The 22,428-nt window shown below is 44.0% G+C and overlaps 1 pseudogene; it reads right to left on the bottom strand.

Moving 5' to 3' along the window:
• Positions 1-11,437: 11,437 nt before the first annotated feature.
• LOC138385942 (small ribosomal subunit protein eS4, X isoform-like) lies at positions 11,438-12,203 on the bottom strand (annotated as a pseudogene).
• Between the last annotated feature and the right edge of the window lie 10,225 nt (positions 12,204-22,428).

Here is a 22,428-nt window from a genome sequence, read left to right as displayed (position 1 = left end):
CTGCCACGTGGTCGAGAGGATTTGTGGACAGAAAAAGGAAAGTGACATACAGAAAACAGAAGTGAGGTGCAGAAACAGCCGGACTGGTGACAGCTGGGTGTTTGATTTACTTGAACACGGTTTAAACAGTTGGCCGCTTGTGATTGGTGGAAACTCAGCTGTGTTGATTGGCTGAGGCTTGGCTGCTTGTTACAAGACGAGGTTACAGTCTGTTTGCACATCCAGTTAGGCTACTGCTCGGCATGTACAGAAAAACCTTTAGGCCCAACTAAAATATGTAAGGAGGCAGCTGTAGCCTAAACTTAACAGTATTTATTGTTTATGATAGGCACTGTGTTGTACAGCAGATCTCTGGAACTTCCTCATTCTTGTACAACTGCAACTTTATACCCATCCAACAACAACTCTCCATATCACTCTCCTCCCGTCCCCTGGTAACCACCATGCTATTGTCCACTTCCATACCTTTGGCTGTTTCAGGTGCCTCACATAACAGGAATCATGCAATGCTTGTTCTTTAGGGACTCACTTATTTCACTCAGTATAATGTCTTCCACATCCATCCATGTTGTTGCAAATGGTAGGATTTCACTTCTTTTTTAAAGCTGAATAGTGTTCCATTGTATGTATATACTACATATTTTAAAATCTATTTGTCTACTAATGGACATTTGGGTTTCCATATCTTGGCTATTGTGACTAATGCTGCAATGAATATGGAAATGCAATATCTCTTCCAGATCCAGGAGGTGGGATGATTTCAATTTTTTCAGATATATACCCAGACGTGGGATTGCTGGATCACATGATAGTTCTATTTTTAATTTTCTGAGGAAACTCCATACTGTTTCCCATATCAGCCGCCCCATGTTACATTCCCACGAACAATGTATAAGAATACCCTTTTGTCCATATCCTTGCAGACAATTATCTTTTTTTTTTTTTTTTTTAAATAAAGCTGTCCTTACAGGTGTGAGTTGATATCTTATTGTGGTCTCAATTTGCATTTCCCTGATGATTAATGATGTTGAGCATCTTTTCATATATCTGTCCATCATTTGTGTGTCTTGCGTGGAGAAATGTCTATTCGGGTCCTTTGCTGATCTTTTAGTCTGGTTATTTATTTTTTATTTTATTATTTACTATTCAGTCAGAGCCTTTTAGAATCTACTTTTGAATATGAGCAGAAAGCCAAAACAACCAGACATTTGAGGATGTCCTTTAATGATTCAGAAAGTACAAAAAAGTTTCGGGTTTTTCTGAAAGTAACAATTTATATATGGCTCATTTTTTATGTCCCGCATGTGCATGGAAGTAATATTGTGCCATAACGATAACACTAAACGTACCAAGAGGATGGGTGCATGTCTTGCTTGTTTCAGCAAACAGAAAGCTAAAATATTGGACTAGCTGTCTCAAAGTTAACACCCTGCCACACTCTGAGTACCCAGTAGGTGCTACTCACTTTGCCAGGTGCTGGCATACAGAGATTAAAGCCAGTCCCTGTTGTCCAAGGAAGTATAGTGTAGGAAAGAAGTCAGATAAGAGGGAAAATGCTAATTGTGCACTGGAATAGAGTCTGCACAGCAGAGCCCAGAGGGACCTGAAATGAGCAGGCTGGGGAGAGGGCCAGTGGGGTGCAGCAGAAGGAAGGGCATGCCCTGCACAGGGAGTAGAGAAAGGGACACAGTTAGGAAACTGGAAATATCCCGAGATGGCTGCAGTGAAGGGTATGATGGGGAAAGTGTCCAGGAGTGAGGCTGGAGGGCAGCCTGGGTCACACCGTGATGGGCCGGGCTTACCATGCCAAAGAGGGAGAATGATTTTCTAAAGAAACCAGGGCATCCTGGAAGAGCTCAGGGTGACATGCCCTGAAGAGTGAGCCTCTTCAATGATCTCCATAATGTTTCCTTAGTGGTAAGATGCCTCCCTTCTTGCAGTCTGCTGAAGGAATGGAAACAAGCACTACCTCTGCATCTTTTGAAAGGGAAAATAACTGGGAATGTGGAACCAGGTGTAGGAGGGAGACGGGGCAGGTGCTGGCGAAACTGTGAAGTGTGCTTTTCGTGCTTTAGGTCAACCCCCCACACACATACACCACACAGGCTAAGATCCATTTTCGTGCCTCTCCCTCCCAGCTGCAGGCCTTCCCATCCCGGCTAGCCTGGAACTTTTCCCAAGTAGCAAAACATCTCAAACCAGTCACACGAGGACAATTTCTAGAAAGCACTATGAATGAATCTGAGGGTACAGTGCCAGGCTCCTCAGAATTTGGCACCCATAAAACAAGGATGGGCACAGGAAGGCAAAGGAAATGGGCCATTTTAGGTAGGTGGGGGGTCTGCAAGGCAGCCCTTAAAACTCTCTGCAGTGAGCACAGTCCCCTGCAAAGAGGATTGTTGCTTAGGGGCTGTGCTGCCTAAAGGGGGGATTGATGTGTCCAGAGCACATAGACCTCAAAAGACACTAAGCTAATGGGAGGATGCAGAGCCCGGCCATGCTCCCTGGTCTTGATCTTTCCACCCAAACTGAATCACCTGCATAGAGAGCCAGAGCAGAAACACTGTGTTCACGCTTAGCTCTAAAATGGGGAGCTAGCGGAAGGGAAAAATTGGAAGGAATAATGAAGTCACTGGCCTAAAGCAAGTTCACAACCCAGGAGGGAAAATGCCATTAGATTTCAAGGCCTGAAAATAATCCTTTGTGGCTCGAAGCTCTGTCCTCTTGGCCCGCTGGGGTCCTGGCCTCTCCCTCTTGGCCCCCCAGGGGACCCATTGGCCCTGCGTTTGTGGCTCTGCCCTTGGACTCATTCTTACTTCATCTTCCTTCTGTTCCTTTCACTCCAGGCTGGTGGCATTTCCACTGGTATAATCCTGGGGTCCAAGCCACGAGACAAGAGGGTCCTGCACAGATCTTTCCTAGATAACTGCAGCTCCCCCCTGGCTTCTGCTGAGATGGTTGGCAGGAGTCATCAATCACACACCTAATCTCTTTAGCAAATGGTTGTCCAGCACACCCTTGGCCCTGTTCCAGAGAAGGCCATCTGGTCAGGTTGAGAATTTTCCAAATCATCAAGTGCTGGTTCCTTTTCACGTAAGAGTTCATTCCTCGATGATCTCTTTCCTCTTGTATTTTACTCTAAGCAGCACAGAGAAACCAGATTGTACCTTCCACACTTTCTTGAAAATCATCTCAGCTAAATATCTAAGTTCATTGCTTACAAGTCTACTTTGCACAAAACATAGGATATAATTCAGCCAAGTTCTCTATCACTTTATAATCAAGTTGGCTTTTCCTCTAGTGTCTAATAACACACTCCTTATTTTCATCTGAGGCCTTTAAAAAAAAAACAAACCTGTTAGCAAGGAGGACTTCTGAGGCCTTTAACGTCCGTATTTCTAGCAATATTCTGTCCTTGACGATACATGTACCCTCTAAGATGGTAAAAGCACTCACTATAGCTCTCTCCACTTCTTTCTGAGACCTGCCCAGAATCACCTTTAACATCGTATTTCTACCACCAACCTCCTCAAGGCAGTCTAGGCTTTTGCTGTCAATATGAAAATTCTTCCAGCCTCTATCCAGTACCCAATTCCAAAGCCACATCCACATTTTAGGTATTTGTTACACTACACTTCTCAGTACCAAAATCTATATTCATTTACTACAACAAAGCACCACAAACTGGGTAGCTTAAAACAACAGAAATGTATTCTGCCATAGTTGTGGAGGGTAGAAGTCCAAAGTCAAGGAGCAGAGCTGCACTCCCTCTGCAGTCCTGGATAGAATTCTTCCTGGCCTCTTCCTTACTTCTGGTGGTGACTGGCAATTTTTGGCATTCCTCTAATCTCTACCTCTTTTATCACACGGCATTCTTCTCCAATGTTTTCATATGACATTCTCCTGTTTGTGTGTCTTTGTCCAAATTTTCCTCTTTTTATTAGGATACCAGACATATTGTATTAGGGACCACCCTAATAACCTCATCATAACTTGATTATATTGCAAAGACCCTATGTCCGAATAAGGTCACATTCATAGGTACCATAAATGAGGACTTCAGCATATCTTCTTGGGGGACATAATTCAACTCGTAACACTGCATAAATGTTGGCAGGTGTGTACACCCATGTAAACACCAACCAGATCAAGATACAAAGCACTTCCAACAGGCTCCCTCATGACCCCTCTCAGTCAATACTCTCCAAAGGTAGCCTGTGTTCTGAACACCACAGCTTAGTTTGGGGTCTGCAGAGCATGTTAATGCCAAAGCAACAGAAAATAAGATAAGAAATAATTAGAGTAGCCATATAGTCAAAGATAACCTACACTTTAAAGGCTGGACTTGGGCGGGGCGCGGTGGGTCAAGCCTGTAATCCTAGCACTCTGAGAGGCCGAGGCGGGAGGATCATTTGAGCTCAGGAGTTCAAGACCAGCCTGAGCAAGAGCGAGACCCTGTTTCTACTAAAAATAGAAAGAAATTAGCTGGACAACTAAAAATATATATAAAAAAAATTAGCCAGGCATGGTGGTGCCTGTCTCAAAAAATAAAAAAATAAAGGCTGGACTTGGAGCCATTTCTGACATAGCTCCATTAAAACATTTACTTTTTGCATTCCAGCTAAATACCAGGTATTGTGCTATTTATTCATGCGCATCTCATTTCATCTTATTCCATAAACACCTTTTGGGGAAAGTATGCTATTTCCATCTAGAAAGAATAATTGGGACACAGAGTGTCTGCCGAACAACTAACAAATTCCTAGCTAACAAATGACTCCTAAATCCAGACAGAGCTCTTTCAGACTCTCAGGTCAGTGTTCGGTTCAGCATACGTTTGATGCATGGTTGTTACGGACGTAGGCATGGGGAGTCCTGCACAAATGCCACGTTTCCCTACTCTCAAGGATTTTAATAGTTCTTGGAGAAATCACAGTAAAGATATTATTTTATTTTACTTTATTATTTTAGTTTTTTTAGAGACAGGGTTTCTCTCTGTTACCCAGGCTATAGTGCAGCGACGCGATCATAGCTCATTGCAGCTTCAAACTCCTGGGCTCAAGGAGTCCACCTGCCTCGGCCTCCCAAGTAGCTGGGACTACAGGCATGTGCCACCATGCATGCCCAGCTAATTTTTTAAAATTTCTTTTGTAGATATGGAGTCTCGTTATGTTGCCCAGGCTGATCTCAAACTCCGGGACTCAAGCGATCCTGCTGCCCCATATTCCCAAAGTGCTGGGATTATAGGCATGGGCCACTGCACCTGGCCAAGATATAATTTTAAAATAACACAGTCAATGTAATGATAGAGGCCAGCATCAGGTTCTCTAAAGGCACAGAAGATCAATGTTGGCCCACCTAGGTGTGTGTGGGGGTGAACTTGGAAAGATCTGAGTTTTAAAGAAAGAATAAACAGGAGATAGGCAAAAAAAAAAAAAAAAAAAAAAAAAGAGAGAGAGAGAGAGAAAGAAAAGAAAGAAAAAACAAAACAATTAGCAGGAGCAGGGAGGAGGGAGGCATGAAACACGGGGAAATCAAGCAGGACTGTTAGGGTCTGGAGTGGGAGTCAGGTTGTAGTTGAGATAAGACTTAGCAGTAGATGTCAGCCAGAGAGGTCTTCTGTCTCCTAATAAGAAGGACTTCCTGGGGGTAGCAAATTCATTGTTTTCAGCCTGCCCATGGTGTCTTTTTTGTTTTTTTGGTTTTTTTTTTGAGACAGAGTCTCGCTCTGTTGCCTGGGCTAGAGTGCCGTGGCGTCAGCCTAGCTCACAGCAACCTCAAATTCCTGGGCTCAAGGAATCCTTCTGCCTCAGCCTCCTGAGTACCTGGGACTACAGGCATGTGCCACCATGCCCGGCTAATTTTTTCTATATATTTTTAGCTGTACAGATCATTTCTTTCTATTTTTAGTAGAGACGGGGTCTCGCTCTTGCTCAGGCTGGTCTTGAACTCCTGACCTTGAGTGATCCTCCCGCCTCGGCCTCCCAGAGTGCTAGGATTACAGGCATGAGCCACGGCACCCGACCCCCATGGTGTCTTTATGGTTGGCACGGCATTTGAATAAAATCTAATAGCAGGGCAGGAGCCCTCCAGCTCACCCAGGCCCCACTGCTCCCTACTGTTTAACATGTGCCAGCTTTGCTCAGGTACAGGACTTGAGTTTGTGGCATCTGTGAAGGAGACTAGAGGCCACTACAACGTTTTAGGCGAGAAAGAGACATTGGCCACACTTGATTTTTAGATAGAGTTCTCCGGAAACAGTGTGGGGGATGGACTTGGTGAGAGGGCAGGGTGAGATGGGGACGGAGTGATCAGTTAGGAGGTTATAAAAAGGGCAAGATGCGATTACTTCCTGAGCAATAGTAATAGAGAAGGAGAGGAGAGACCATACTTGAAAAAAATTTAGGAGATAAAATCACTAGCAGTTAGTGAGTAATTGGAGGTGAGGAGGTGAGAAGTGGTTTCCTTCCCATTTATCACAGCTTTGCATGCTTTGCCCCTGCGGCATTGGTTCTAATTCAAGGACACAGTCAGCCTAGTACACACAGTGGGAGCCACAGAGAGATCAGAGGATGGCACGGAACCAAGAGGAAATAGAAGAGGCCCTTAGCTCCATCTAGAAAAGAGATAATTCCTCAGCTTCTCTTGGCAAAACTTACACTATTGAGGAGAGTTGTTAGTCAACATTAAACCCAGCTGTAGATAATTTCAACTGGCCATCTTTGGCAACTGCTGTGTAGAGATAGTTAGACTCATGTTAAATGGTTGGTAAAATAATGTATCAACTCCTTTAAGGTATTTCTTTTGTGGTCTTTAAAAATGAAGAGTTAGAAAATATATAAAGACATGATACCTGAAATCAGTAGCCAGTGTCATGGTCCTTAGTATGAGTGGCGGCCACCCCAGTGACCTGAAGATCAGGACCCAAGCAAGGCATTTCTGAATGATCCATACCTGAAAAAAGCAGATTAAAGGACTGCATACGTAGTATGATTTAGGGACATCCAAGGAAGGCGGCCCCCCATCTCAAATCTAATGAAATAAAGCCATTGCTTCAGAATTTCCAACAAAAATTCCCATCAGACTTGCCTTTAAGATTTTGATTGGCTCTGAAAATGCAAACATCTATGGCAGGGATGACCATTAAGCTGTAATGGTCACTTACACTTTTGTGTGAACGAGACAATGCCTTCCCAGTAGATCTGATAAAGGAAGAATAGAGAACCAGATGCCTGAGAGGACATATAAAGAAAGGCCATGAAGGGACAGCGAGCCAGGAATCTGGGATGAGAAACAGAGTAGGACATAGAGGCAGGGTTAGCAAACTTTTTCTATAAATGGAAAATAGTTAATATTTTAGGCTTTGCAAGGCTTCCTATTTCCATTGCAAATACTCAACTCTGGTACTATGGAGCAAAAGAATGGGCGTGGCTATTAGAGTAAAACTTAATTTACAAAAACAGGTGGGAGCAGACAAAATATGGCCTATGGGCCACAGTTTGCCATTCCTTGTACAGAGGGAAAATATATGGGCCTCGGAGACAGACTTAAATCCAAACCCCAGTTCTAATAACTACTAGATATATGTAGTCTGATGAAAGTTAGTTGACCTCTCTAATCCTTAACTTCTCTCAAATGTAAAGTGGGATAGTAACATCAGCCTCCAAGATAGTGGTCAAACTGAAATTCTAAATATAAAGTCCTGAACACTGTGCCTGGCACATGTAGGCATCCAACAAATATTAGTCTCTCTTCTCCACTTTGACTTTTCCTTGAGCTGTCTTTGTTCAATATATGTGGGTGTCAATAAATTCTTGATGATCATTTGCTAGATTGGCAGGTCCTGCCTTTCTACTAAGGAAGCCCAGGATCCTTGGGGGATTCCTAATTCCTACTCCAGAGCCTTTCTCTTACATTGCCAGACTTCGAGCTGCAGGCATGTGACCCAAGCTCAACCAGTTAGAATTTTAATCCCAGGAGTTTGAGCTCTAAAGAGGCAAAGAAAAGAGAAGGGGGAAAGAGAGGGATGGGTAACTGGAGAATGTTGGCTTCCAAAGGGACTTAGCGAGAATCTGCTCCATCGTGCTCACGGCCTTTGAGGAGCAAGCAGAGCTCGGCATCACGAGACAACTGAAGCTGCTCTGTAAGGAGAGAGTGCAGCTGATGGGGCCTTTGGAGAAGAAAGGAGAGAGAGAAAGAAGTAGAGATGGGCAGAAGAAGGAGGGGAAAACCAGGCAAAAAGGAAGAGAAGGTGTTGCTCACGAAGGGCGATGGGGTAGAGTCCCCCACTCATGGCCCAGGGCTGCAGCTTGCCTGCCAGGCCTTTGGGCTCTGCAGGAAATGAGCCAGTCAGGGTTTTGTCAACTCACTGATGACCCTTCCATATGTTCTTTGGCAATATGTGAAGCTGGACTGTGGGCAACAGCTTCGCCTTCAAAATAACAACTACTGCCATTATTACTACTTCTTATTAAGCTCTATGTGCCCTGGGCTGTCAGGCTGTTGCATGTATTTTCCCATTGATTCCTTCCAGAATGCCAATGAGATAGATGATAGCATTGTCCCCAGTTTATAGATGATGATATTGAGGTTCAGAGAAGTTAAATAGGGCAGAAACAGGGTTCAAACTGAGGTCACGCTAATTGCAACTGTCTGACCAAAGACAATCGGGAGCCTCCTCCATCCAGGCCTTGGGGAAATGAAAGAGATGAAAAGATAGTTCCCCATCCCCTGTTCCAGCTCAGACCCACTCAGATGTCTATGCCTTCAGCTTTTTAAGCAGGACTTCACTTTTTGAACTTGATTTTGATCTGGCTTTGGAAATACAGCCACCTCCTGCTGAAACCGTCCTACTCTCCACCTGGTGAATTAACTTGCTTTTCATCTCCTCCTCTCCCCTGGCCTGTGTGGTCACCAGGCTACTCGATAGCACCTTGGCCAGAGAATCAATGGATAAGGAAAGGAAAAGAAGGAAAACTTAGCTCAACTCTTGTTACCTGAGGTGGCAGCTGAAACCAATGTCCACAAAAAGGGTTTTGTATTTCCCCTGAATTTAAAATGTCCCTGTCACTCATGCTACCAAATGTCCTGAGTTGGTGATGCAAAAAAGAATGCAATCATTGTGCAAGCAGGACAATTTATAAGGAAATTCTTCACAGCACACAGTTATGCTGTAAAAACTCAATCCCAAGAAGCTGAGGGCTGGGCCATTTCTTTTCTTGTTCCTGCCTTGGTTGGGCTGGAGGAGGAATGAGGGGACAGTGGAGCCGCCAGAAAGCCCAAGACCTTCAGGAGGTGCAAGTCATGCCCCCCACTGCCTCTGAGCTGCTTCCTCAGCCCTCAGCCCAGGGCTGTCTTTTCTGCATGTCACTTCCAGTCTCGGTTAGGGAACATTAATCTTGATCTTAAAATTGAGACATCTGTACGTCGGAAAGGGACTGACAAATTATAAGCAGCTACTTGAGCCCATATTGACTTCTGACAAGCTTGACCATTGGGAGGATGTTTTCTGGGGGGCTTGGCAGAGAAGAGGAAAAGGAGGCCATTTCCATCAAAGGGGCAGCAAGTGTCTTTTCAAAACTTGTCTCTTCTCTTTTCTTTCTTGGTCTTCTTCCTTTCTCTTTTCTTTTGCCTTTTTTTCATGCTCTCCCTCACAGAAGAAAGGGAGCCACCATTATGCAAGAAAATACTATGTTGGCTTGTGATACAGAGGTTCAGTAAAGCTTTGCTCACATGCTGAGAGGCAATGCTGTTTTAGCTGAAGGCTAATTCTGTTTTATTTCTGAGGTTGAAGTAAAACAAGACCACGACCGGGAATTCATTTAAAGATCTTAATTGGCTCTTATTTGCAATTGTAGAATTGGGCAACACCTCATTCTAAAATAGAATGAGTGTTTTGATGAACCAAGAAAGGAGGTTGGCTTTACAGACACAAAAGGGCTAAGGAAGCAGAAATAGAGAACAAAAAGCGGATTAGTCATTTCACGGTTACTTTCCTCATAAAGATTAAAGCAGATAGGACTTCCTTATCATGCTGGCTAACGCTGGCCTGTTGGGGATTTGGCTATCAGCTCTCTCTCTTCTGATTTCTTGGAAGGTCAAACAACTTAGTTTCGGCTTGGTGATGTGGAACTTTAGCATGAGTGACTCCATTTTTGTTTGCTCTGTCGGACCTGGTGCAGGAACTCGGTCCAAACTAATGGCCTCCTCTAAATTTTATTTAATACTAATTTTGATTAATTTCTTTTCTCAAGTTACTCTTAGAAACTTCTTGAATGCCGAATAAAATTAAAATTTCAAATCTCTTCTCTCCTCTTTTTTTTTTCTGTTAAAGATTTTGGTCTTGAACTCCTCCCGCCTCGGCCTCCCAGAATGCTAGGATTACAGGAGTGAGCCACCCTGCCTAGCCAAGATTCTGGAAGGAGGGTGGGTGTGGTGGCTCAACCCTGTAATCTCTGCACTTTGGGAAGCTGAAGCAGAGGATCACTTGAGGCTGAGAGTTCAAGACCAACCTGGGCAATATAGCATGACCCCGTTTAAAAAAAAAAAAATTAGCCAGGCATGATGGTGCACACCTGTAGTCCCAGCTACTCAGGGGGCTGAGGCAGGAGGCTTAAGGTTGCAGTTTACTATGAACGTGCCACTGCACTCCACCCTGGGTGACAGAGAAAGACCCCATCTCTTAAGAAAAGAAAAAAAAGATTTTGAAGGTGGGTGTTATTATCATTTTTTAAAATTTTTACCATGAAAACTCTCAAGCAAAAGTAGAAAGAAGAGTATAGAGAATCCTCATCTGCTCGGGGCAACAGCATGACTAGCAAAAACAGGGAAATAAATGGAATTAAATAGCAAACAGAGGGAATAAACAGGATTCTTCTCACTTTTGAATTCTCAATAATGAAAGCATCTCTGCTACACATTGACATGTTAATTAGCAAGGCTTTCATCTTTTGGGGGGCTCTGCCTCTGGCCCAGCCCTTAAAATTGGCCTTTAAAAGGAAAGCTCCTTTTAGATGTTCTTTGTGGTTTATTTCTTGCCACAAGAATTCATGAATATACAAAAGACTTGGATGGATGGATGGAAGGCAGATGAAACCTGAGATTTGAACAAAGCCTCATAAATAGGTTTTCAGAAAAACCAGCAGGGTTGGTAAGATTCCGGGGAGCTACACCTAGGGACCCAAGCTTAGAAGAGAGGGGCGGGGCAGACCAGAGAAAACACTTTCACTTGTCTACCGGAGTAAAGTCAGAATCCGGCTTCCTGAACTTTAACAAAGAACCCACCTGGGAATCTTATTAAGATGCAGTTTCTGACTCAGCAGGTCTGGGGTGAGGGTGGGACAGGGGTGGGGCGGGGGCAGGGGCAGGGCTGAGAACCTGCATTTTTTTTTTTCATGCTGTATTGTCTTTAATTAAGTACAAAGACCTTTTTAACATGTCACCTAGAGACCATTTCACCCACTGCTGCTCTGTTTGGCCACCAGTCCCTCTCTTTCGCAATGGTGAGCCGGATACATTTTCCTCTGGAAAGAGCAATGCATGGTTTGTTGCCTAGGCCAATAACAAAAATGTGGAGAGCTGAGTGGCAAAGCTGTTGCCATTGGCATCTTTCAAAAGACCGAGGATGTCTTTCTCTGTGAGTGATCACACCAGTTCTTCCCAGGTTAGCACCTCCCGTCACCATACAGGTGGTTATACCAGTGTCAGACTTAATGAAATCGGTAATCTTGCCAGTCTCCAAATCACTCTGAATGGTGTCATTCACCTTGATGAGGGGACAGGATAGCGGATGGTGTGAGCATCAGGGGTCACAGGTAAGGGGTTCCTTTTGTGCCCACAAAGATTTTTCTCACTTTGCACAATTTGTACTTGGTCTCCTCAGGTGTGATACGATGAACAGCAAAGCGACCCTTGGTGTCGTAAAATCAGATGGAAATTCTCTCTGGTCTTGTCAATGCTGATGACATCCATAAAACCAGCAGGGTAGGTTATAGCTGTTCGGACCTTGCCATCAACATTAATGACCCACTGCATGCAGATCTTTACTTTGTCTCCCGTCAGGGCATACTTAAGCCTGTTCCTTAGGGAAATGATAAATGAGAGACACTGGTGGACGGATGGGGAGAAAACACAACGGTCAATTTATCCAGCATCCAATGCTTTGGAGCTGCTACCCGCTTCAGATGCTTCTTGGGAGTATACATGGCTGCACTAGGCATGGAAAGAGCGAGAACCTGCATTCCTAGCAAGCTCCCAGGCAAAGCCAGCTTCACAGGCTGTCACCTATGCAGTCACCAGGGCCCTGAGCTTGGTTTCATGCACTGCTGTCACCTGACAATTCTTAATAATTTTAAATTTGAACTTGTGTTTTGTAAGTAAAGTCCAATGGAACAATACAGGCAGCACGAGAATAGAAGAGATGCATGTAGTGCAGTATGCGTATGGGTGTCCACTGTCTTTTGCCACCCATTCGCATATAGTGCTTGGGATGTCCCCTGAGTGGGAGTTCAGCAAGTCCCGAAGCACAGACAGGGTGGTGTGTTATGGCCGTGACTTAGTAAAGGTGGGGGCACCGACACCTGGAGAAGCCATGCTTACCGTTGACACCAGAACTTCCTGTGAACACAGAAAGAAGGCAGTGATGTTCTAAGAGACAGGAATGACAGAGAACTCTATCATACGCTTCCTGTGTTACTTCCCTATATTAGCCAACCACTGGTGCTGAAAATTATGACTTGGAAGAGAAGAGAAAGTTCCTTTTCCTTTCAGTCCCTCCTTATTCATCAGGAAGCAGAAGGTAGAGATTGGCAGTAGAATGTGTGCTTAATAAGAAGTAAAATAAAAACAGTCCAGTTACCTTGCTCAGTGTTTCCACTGTTCGGGTAAGAACAAACATACACTTGTGTACAAGTTACAAAACACAGTTGTGTCATTTCAGTGATTCCACATTATGAATTAAATGTTCATATTTTTGCATTTAAAATTGGCATTGCTTGATTAAAAAGACAAATGGCGCCTGTAATCCTAGCACTCTGGGAGGCCGAGGCGGGTGGATCGCTCAAGGTCAGGAGTTCGAGACCAGCCTGAGCAAGAGCGAGACCCCGTCTCTACTAAAAATAGAAAGCAATTATCTGGCCAACTAAAATATATATAGAAAAAATTAGCCGGGCATGGCGGCGCATGCCTGTAGTCCCAGCTACTCGGGAGGCTGAGGCGGTAGGATCGCTTAAGCCCAGGAGTTTGAGGTTGCTGTGAGCTAGGCTGACGCCACGGCACTCACTCTAGCCCGGGCAACAAAGCAAGACTCTGTCTCCAAAAAAAAAAAAAAAATAGACAAATGGTAAATACGTGTCATTTAAATGACTAAAGGCTAGTCATTTAAAGTGTTTCTTTATGTAGAATGACATTGAGTGGCCAATATAAAACACCGTGACAAGTTGAGCAGCTGTGGAAGAAAAGAGAACGCTTAGTGTGATATTTTAGTATAGTTAGTGGTACTTTTTTCCCTCCTTTTGAGCAGGGGCCCATATTCTTATTTTGCCCAGGGCCACACAACTTATGTAGCCAGTCTTGCTGCTGGCTGGTGCCGGTGCACCACAGACCACACTTGGAGAAGTGGGAGTCTTCAGCAAGATTTGGAAGCCAGACAGACCAGGATTCAACCCCAGACTATCTTGCCTGCTAGTTGCTTTTGTGATCTTAGGCATTCCTTAAAGGAATGTGTAAAAGAAAGGCAGAACCTTATCTTTCTGGCTTATCAGTAAAGACAATAATTGTCTCACTCGGTATGTGCCATTTTTGCTCACGTACTTGAGTCTCCTTATCTATATACAATGTCAACCTACAATAATCAAAAGGGTCAGAATCTAATTTAAAGAGAGTTAATTCAAGCACAGGGTTTGAGGATGGCCCACCTGGAAACACCCACTCTGAAGGAATGGAGCCAGTGTTCGAAAGGGGGGAAGTTAAAATTTCATTTATACAGGCAGAGTCAGAAGGGTTTTTAGCAGGATTACAACGTTTTCATACAAGGTTGATGCATAATTACAGCGGTTTGGTTGGTTATTGGCAGTGCTTCTTTTTGGGAAGGGTACATTTAACAATTTTTACAGTGGGTGTAATAGTTGTGAATTTTCTATGATCTGGTCTGAACAAAGCAGGACGACAAAGAGGAAGTTAATCTATAGCAAAGGTCATTAATGAAGAAGGCAGGAGGATTTTGTTCCTGACCTTTTTAATTCTCTTTAGTCATTGTACAGAACAAGAAAAATAAGGAATTGAATTAATCTCTAATCTGAGAAACAAAAGGTGTAACCATGTGTGACTCAGATCACAATCACATCTCTCTCAGGCTTAAAGTGTTTTGGAGGCACCCAAACATTTAACTTATACTTACATATTTTATATATAAAATAAATATATATATAAAAATATAATTTATATATCCATATTTATAACAATGTGGATAATAATTCCTCCCCGGCAGGAATTCAGAAAATATCTCCTCCTCCAAACTCTTCTCCCCTCCACAGACCCTAGGGCTGAAAGAGGGCTCCATCCCTCCTCTCCTGTAGTTGGTGGTTTACCTTTTTGCCCCTCCGCCCAGGTTTAAATTCTTTGAGGACTGGAACCACGCCTGCACAGCCAACCTCTCACGCAGAATCAGTATTATGATAAGGTCAATGTTTCACGTTGAATGAATACAAATTCTCCGCTTGAGCCAAGCAAAGGGAAACAGATTTAAAATAATTGCAAAGGGCCATTGTTGAAATGCTGCACATTCTTTCCAGATTCCTGTCATTTGTCTACTGTTAATATTTTCCCTTTTCCTCTTTTCCTGTCCAAATCATACGCATCCTTTGCGGATTGGCTACGTGAATTTTTGGGGCTCCCAGGGGGGTTTGATCCTAGCTCTGGCTCTGTTTTCTCATCAGTGTCTTGATTTTGCTTCTATCAGCATCTACGGGGCTCCTCTTGTCAATGGCTGCAGCATTTTCAGGCTTTCATGCTCTCTAGGAGGAAGGGGAACATCTGCGTGCCAGAATTCCCAGCAAAAGCCCTGTGCTTTGCTCTGATTGGCTGAACAAACCAATCCTGGTGGCTAAAGTGGTATTAGAGGTTGATTGGCTTAAATTTGGGATCACCTAAACTAACCGCTTTGATGAGAGAGAAGGGACTCTGTTGATCCCTGTAAGGACATCTTCTCGCTGAGAGTAGGGTTAGTCCCAACCTAACAAATCACAAAGGGCAGGTGGTAGAATAGCTATTGGTAGGCAGCCCAGATGTTTTCCTTCCTTTGGCTTCTCTGATAGATCCCGTCTCTCTGTTAATAGACACTGCCTCTCCTAGGATTCAATAGCTAGCCAGGGTCTTTGAGATAATAGCTCAGCTCTCCTCCCATTTCACATACAAGGCAATGGGGCCCAGTGGGGAATGGAGGGAAGGGCTTGCTCCAGATTACATATCTAGTTAGGGGGAGAGCTGGGACTAGACCACTCTGCCTCTAATCCATATAACCCTTAATTCTACATTGTACTGCCTTGTGATGCCACTGAAGGGTATTGTGCTTATGTATTTTCTCTCCTTCTAAACACTAAGTTTCCAGGGGCCAAAAACAATGTGTTCTGTCTGCACCACAGCACTTAGTTTAGAACAGTAATGAAAACTTAGCTGAAGATCATAAACATACTAAGCAGAGTCAATACTAGCAGAAACAAACGAAAACAGTTTATCACCAAAGTGCCAAGCAAAAGTCACATAAGTTAAGCAATTATTTTTGATTAGTTATTACTGTGATGTGACCAGACAGATAATGTTTTACATTTTCTTTAGGTAGAAACGACACAGAAATTTTCACCTAAAAGTCTCAGACTTATGAATAATTTATATCGGAAAATGTTTATATCAATCATAACCTTTATTAAATGTACAGGTATATCTCTATACCTATATCTCTATATCCATCCATCCATCTCTATCTCCTTTATAAGAAATGTAGTTAACTATTTTTTAATGTAACTTTTAACTTTTACCTAGTTATTTTATCTGTGAACTAAGAAATGTATCTACTCCAAATTTTTGTCTCTGTTTTTTCCAAAATACTGGTGACATTAGGATTCCTCTTCAGCAGGTGGAGAAACAGAAGGAATCCCCCACCCCAAATGCAGCATGTGGTGTCACGAATGTGTGATAAAGAAGCCACAGGAGCCATCTGACATATCAACACTGTCCTTTATACTTAGAGGGGTGGAGAAGTCAGGGCAGTGTGGCACCTCCTGGCTCCCCCACGCTGTCCACCTGCCCTGGCTCTGGGATTACGGTCTTGGAAAAGCTAACTTTAACTCCTATTGAATGGGGCAGGATTAGAAATCAAAGACTAGAGTCTGGGAAGATTAATTTCTGCCTTTAATAATCTATTTGATAATATCCATCATTTTATTTGTCTTTTAGTATGCCTTGCAATGTTCTGTTGAAAGCTGGATGTGATGTCTTGGGTAAAAGGAACTGCTATAAATAGACCTTGGGGTGAGGTTTTATGTTTTTCTGGCCAGGCGTTAGGCAGTGTTTACTGGTTGCTGTAGCTGTGGGTGTCATCTGGTGCCCTTGTTTTTGCCTCCCTATTATCTTCGAGTTTCCCTAGAGATTTCTTAGCTATTCTCCAGACACTTACTAAATTGTTCTTTCAATTGTATTCTCCTGTTATTATACAGGAGCCCTATTAATGTGGTGGTCAGATGTGGGGAGACAGGAAGTATTTCCTAGTCCCATGAATAGGTCTCAGTCTGTTAGTGACCCTGTGTGCCTGGGCTGTGACCGGCACAAGTGGCTCTCAGTTTTGTTTTGTTTTCCCTCTTAGGTGAGACAGGAAGGCTGGAACCAGCTGAAGCTGGACATTTTCCTTCCCCCAGGTCAGTAAGGCTGTAGTTTCTCTTGAGGGCAGGCTTTGTTAAGAAGAACAAAATGAGCCAGGCCATCATCCCGGCACTTTGGGAGACCAAGGCGGGAGGATCAGTTGAGTTCAGGAGTTTGAAACTAGCCTGGGCAATATAGCAAGACCCCATCTCTAAAAAAGTTAAAAGTTAGCAGGGCATGGTGATGCATGCCTGCAGTCCCAGCTACTCTCAGGAGACTGAGGTGGGAGGATCACCTAAGCTCAGGAATTTGAGGCTGCAGTGAGCTACGATTGTGCCACTGCACTCCAGGCTGGGTGGCAGAGGGGGATTCCATCTCTAAAGAAAAAAAAAACCAAAGAGCAGAATGTTCTGGGGCAAATTTTTAAGTGACTACTTTCCCCTAGCCCCGCAAGAACCACTAGGGAATTTGACTCTGACCTTCACTATGAAAACTGTCTCTTCAGTTCTGGGGACAACAGTTCACTCTGTGACCTCAGTTCTCTGATGGATAGAAAAGGTGTTGGTTTTCAGTTTGTTCATGGACAGGAGAAACGACTTGCAAACTCCTTACATGCCAGACTGGAAGCCAGACGTCTCCCCATCATTTAATTTGATTTTTTCCAAATTGAAGTTTAGAGATACTCAGTCACCCACACATTAAATAGAAAAGCCAGGACTACAGAACTCAGGTGATGTGACTCCCACGCTGTTGATCTTCTTCACGTACCTGAGCTTCACCAAAGGTGAGGTGAACACCCCAGAGCCTGGCCTGGAGCCCTTCAGGAAGTAGTTTCTGGGTACCGTATCGTTGCCTCCCTCCATGGTCACGGCCAGACTGGATTTCCACTCACTGCAGCTGGCACAAGACCTGTCCCAAATGGAGAGGGGAAGTGACCAGGACAAGAGCTTCAGCACTGTGTTCCCTCCCCTACCCCAACTCTTGCCCATATGGGGAAACAGGGGGACTCACAAAAGCAGGGAAACTCACTGGCTGGATAATGGTGGGAGATGAGGATGTTTTTGTCTAGAAAACATTTTTAAATACTTTGTCCTCATGCTCAGGGCCCATGGTGTGGTACATAAACCTAGACACTGTCGTTCATCTTCTACAAAGTTGTGCCTCAGCAGGTGTTGCTGGCATTGGACACAGCAGCAGTGGAGTTCCCTGAGGCTATACAACGCCAGGCCTTCCACTGCACACCTAGTGTCAGGAGAGCACCATGCATGAATGAGTTGACACCTCAGGGGTGGCTGGACCACAGGTTACGCTTTGGTGCCGGATGCTGTGTAAGGGGCTCGTGTTCCCGGAGGGAGCCCGCATGGCAGCCTTTAATTCTGAGAAATGCACCAGAATCTCCAGGTTTAGGGCAAGGTCCCATGATAGGAATGACAGTTCTAGCCTTTGAGGACTTTCATCTAGAAATTCCATTAGCTCTGGAAGCCCAAGCCAAAGTTAGCTTATTATTTCCTTGAGGTCACAGGAACAGGTGTGAGTTTCTTTAGGGGAGGCCAAAGAGCAGTTTAAGGACTTGTGGCAGCTGTGCCCCCACCTCTCCTCTGAGCATTGGGCTCTGTTCCTTTCTTGTGTTGGAGGGTTTGGGATGGTGCAGCTTAGGGAGCACGGCCATTCTTCAACGTGGGCAGAGTTGGACTGACCACGACAGGAGGTGGGACTCTCCCTCTGTAGGGATTTCTGTTCCATCTACCTACATTGCTTCAGGTGATTTTCATTTGTTGCAAGATTATTTACAAGCTATTTGGTGCTCTTTCCTCCTCCCTGCCAAAAAAAAAAAAAAAAAAAAGGTCTTCAAAAGGAGGAAAAGGCAATTTTATCTTCTTTTCCAGGAAATTCTGGGCTGCTCATCTTAGAGGCCATGTATTAGCTATCTGTTGCCGCATAACAAATTATTCCAAATCCCTCAAAACAAGAAATACTTATCGTCTCACAGTTTCTGTGAGTCAGGCATCAGCTGCTTAGCTGGCTCAGGGTCTCTTACAAGGCTGAACTCAGGTTTGGTGAGGGTTCCTGTCCTCACAAGGCACATCTTAGGGAGGTTCCATCTGCTTCCAGACTCACTCACACTGTGTTTGGCAAGCCTCCGGTCCTCTCTGGCTGTTGTCCCAGATATCAGTTCCTTGACACGTGGGATTCTTGGTTGGGCAGCTCACAGTGTGGCAGCTGGTTCCTCCCCAGAGCAGTGAGGGAGAGAAAGAGAGGGTAAACAGATAGAAGTCACTGATGTTTTATAAGCTAATTTTGGAAGTGACATTTTAGCACTTTTGCTGTATTCTGTGTGTGAGCAGTGAGTCACTGCATCCAACCCACACTCAGAGGCGGGGATCATACAAGGGCACGAATGCCAGCAGGTGGGGATTATTGAGAGTCCTCTCGAAGGCTGCCTATCACAGGTTGTTAATGATATTTTGTGTTTCCCAGCTCAAAGCAGAGTCACAAGCCATCTGTTATAAAGCTCTATCTAGGCTCTTGTGCGGGAGGTGGATTTAGCCGGGTGGTTTTTAGAAAGAAAAGACAGAGTCTGAAGATGGGGTCACTGGGTTCAAAGACAGGGGTTTACCCAAGGCTAGCTGAACTCCAAGGAGTTGAGGAGATGTGAGTAGAGGAATCTGTATGCAGCAATTTCCTATCCAGAAGTGTCCTAGGGGGCAGCAGGACTTCTGATGGAGTGAGCAGATGTGTTTGCTGGAGGCACCGAATATTGAACACCATAGTTTGACGAGCTACATAAAAGTTGCCAGATCCCCTAAATGTCAAAGAGGCTGTGGAGCCACCTGCCTTTGAAGGGTCTTGGACGATGAATGTCCTGGTAGCAACCATGGTATACCAAAGACCAAGTAATCTTCCTTAGGCAATTTTTGACAGATTTAACTAGTAAAGAGTAAAAGAGCCCCCATAATGACTGATATTAGGAGTCTTCAATGCTAGTAAATGGGTGTATATCTTAATCCATTTGTGCTGCTATTTGTGCTGCTATAACAAAATTACGACAGTGGATAATTTACAAATGATAAGCATTTGTTTCTTATACTTCTGGAGGCCGGGAACGCTAAGATTAATATGCTGGTGGCCGGGTGCGCTGGCTCACGCCTGTAATCCTATCACTCTGGGAGGCCGAGGCGGGCAGATTGCTTGAGCTCAGGAGTTTGAGACCAGCCTGAGCAACAGCGAGACCCTGTCTCTACTAAAAATAGAAAGAAATTATATGGACAGCTAAAAATATATATAGAAAAAATTAGCCGGGCATGGTGGTGCATGCCTGTAGTCCCAGCTACTCGGGAGGCTGAGGCAGGAGGATTGCTTGAGCCCAGGAGTTTGAGGTTGCTGTGAGCTAGGCTGACGCCATGGCACTCTAGCTTGGGCAACAGAGTGAGACTGTCTCAAAAAAAAAAAAAAAAAATATGCTGGCCTTCTTGCTGCGTCCTCACATGGCAGAGGGTGGAAGAGCAAAAAGACCCAGATAGTTCCCTCCAGCCCTTTTATAAGATTCTACTCCCACCCATGAGGGCGGAGTCCTCATGACTTAATCACCTCTTAATACTATCACACTGGGTCTTGGGTCCCAACATATGATTTTGGCAGGGATATCGGCATTCAGACCATAGCAGGAGGATAGAACCAGATGTAATTTAATGTAGAAAAATTAAGCTAGGTGATGTCTCTTTTACCTTGGCATCATAAAGTATATTATATTTATATTTATTACTTATTTAATCTTTACAACTCATTGTAGTAGGTATTACTTATTCCTTTTACAGAAGGAGAGACAGAAGCCCAGAGAAGTGAATACATGTTTAGCGGGCTGGCATAAAAGAAGAAACCAAGAATCATTTGGAATCAATTTACCTGGTTTCAATAAGCAAACAAACAAAAAGAAAGGAAGTGTATTGACTAGCATAACAGAAACGCCTGGGGTCAAGGTTGCAGGCAGGCAGCACAGTTGGTTCAGGGCTCAGTTAGAGTCGTCAGGATGCTGTTTCCCTCTGCTGTCTGTCGCTTTTATTCCGTGCTGCTGCATTTTCAGGCTTCTCGTGGTGGCTGGATGCCTGTCAGCAACTTCAGACCTAAAACCTTCCAGACACAAGTGCCCCTGTACAGTGCCACCTCGCCCGGCCAGTTGAACAAATTTTTGATGTGTTCACTTTGTATAACAGTCATGTTTTTAACTTTTTTGAAAATTGTATTTTTGCAAGTGAGAGTAGGCTACTCTATTTCTTTTATTTACAACTCCCATTTTCCTTTAAAAACTACCTGGATAATTTATGTCTTCAGGAAAATCAAAGCTTTACATTTGCCTGACATATTAAACAATTCACCATCCAGGTGAGTCAGACTTCTTGGAGGTGAATCCTCCGGCGCCTGGCCCAGCTGCCTGGCAGATGCTGCATGGGACAGAGGTGAGCTATTCCCTCCTGAGTCCTGCCCAAATTGTAGATTAGTAAGCAAGATGAATGAATGGTGGTGTTTTAAGCCTCTCAGTTTTGGAGTCATTTGCAACATAACAATAAATGAATAACAGAGGAGACTTTCCTTTACATAAGTCTTTGTCTGAAATTTTTGTAATAAACACATGTACCCTTAAAATTTTTAAAATACGTACTTTGGGGGAAAATTAAAATTAGAAACAGGGGTCGGGCATGGTGGCTCACGCCTGTAATCCTAGCACTCTGGGTGGCTGAGGCGGGAGGATTGCTTGAGGTCGGGAGTTCAAGACAAGCCTGAGCAAGAGTGAGATCCCATCTCTACTAAAAATAGAACAATTAGCCTGTAATTGTGGCCCAGCTACTTGGAAGGCTGAGGCAGGAGGATTGCTTAAGCCCAGGAGTTTGAGCCTGTAGTGAGCTACGATGATGCCACTGCACTCTACCCAAGATGACAGAGAAAGACTCTGTCTCAAAATAAATAAATTAATTAATTAAATTAAAAACGTAGCAAGAGTTTCTATTTGTACTTCCCTTACTTATATCCTAAGTGATTTCCAATCTCAAAGCCATTTTAGTGGTCAAAATATATTTCTTCACCAAATACCACCATGACAGTTACTCTTGACCTCTTAGATCATTTTACACTGGAGAGAACAGGAAAGATAAGGGAAGTTGGAAGCTATACATGGATTATAAGCAAAGTAAATATTATCAAGTGGTAAATTGATTAATCAATTTATTTCCTGCTTGATCAATGCTGCTTTACTGATGCGGCGTTCTCCAAACTTCAGGTCAATGGGTTGACCCTTAACCTATTCTCAGTTTGGAGAAAGTCTTTTCCTGTGTTGTATTTTCTATTTATGAAATATCTCCACTTATTGGAGGTGGGGGCTGGAGGTGAGACTGGTTTTTTCTCCGGAACTCATTGGCCATTCCACTGTTCCTCAGGAGGGACTTGGGAAGACGAACATTTTTTTGTGACTTTCAAGAGAGCTGGGCTTTTTTATAACAGAAGGCTGGTCTTTGGTGTCTGCCATCTTCCCTAGTGAGCTCAAAAGCACCTCCTAATCTCTTTGATATGAGACAGAGGTGGACC

Source organism: Eulemur rufifrons, chromosome 7 (assembly GCF_041146395.1).
Source record: "Eulemur rufifrons isolate Redbay chromosome 7, OSU_ERuf_1, whole genome shotgun sequence".
NCBI classification, from domain to species: Eukaryota; Metazoa; Chordata; class Mammalia; order Primates; family Lemuridae; genus Eulemur; species Eulemur rufifrons.
The sequence above is the reverse complement of the archived record's forward strand: the minus strand, read 5'-3'. Positions and strand labels throughout refer to the sequence as shown.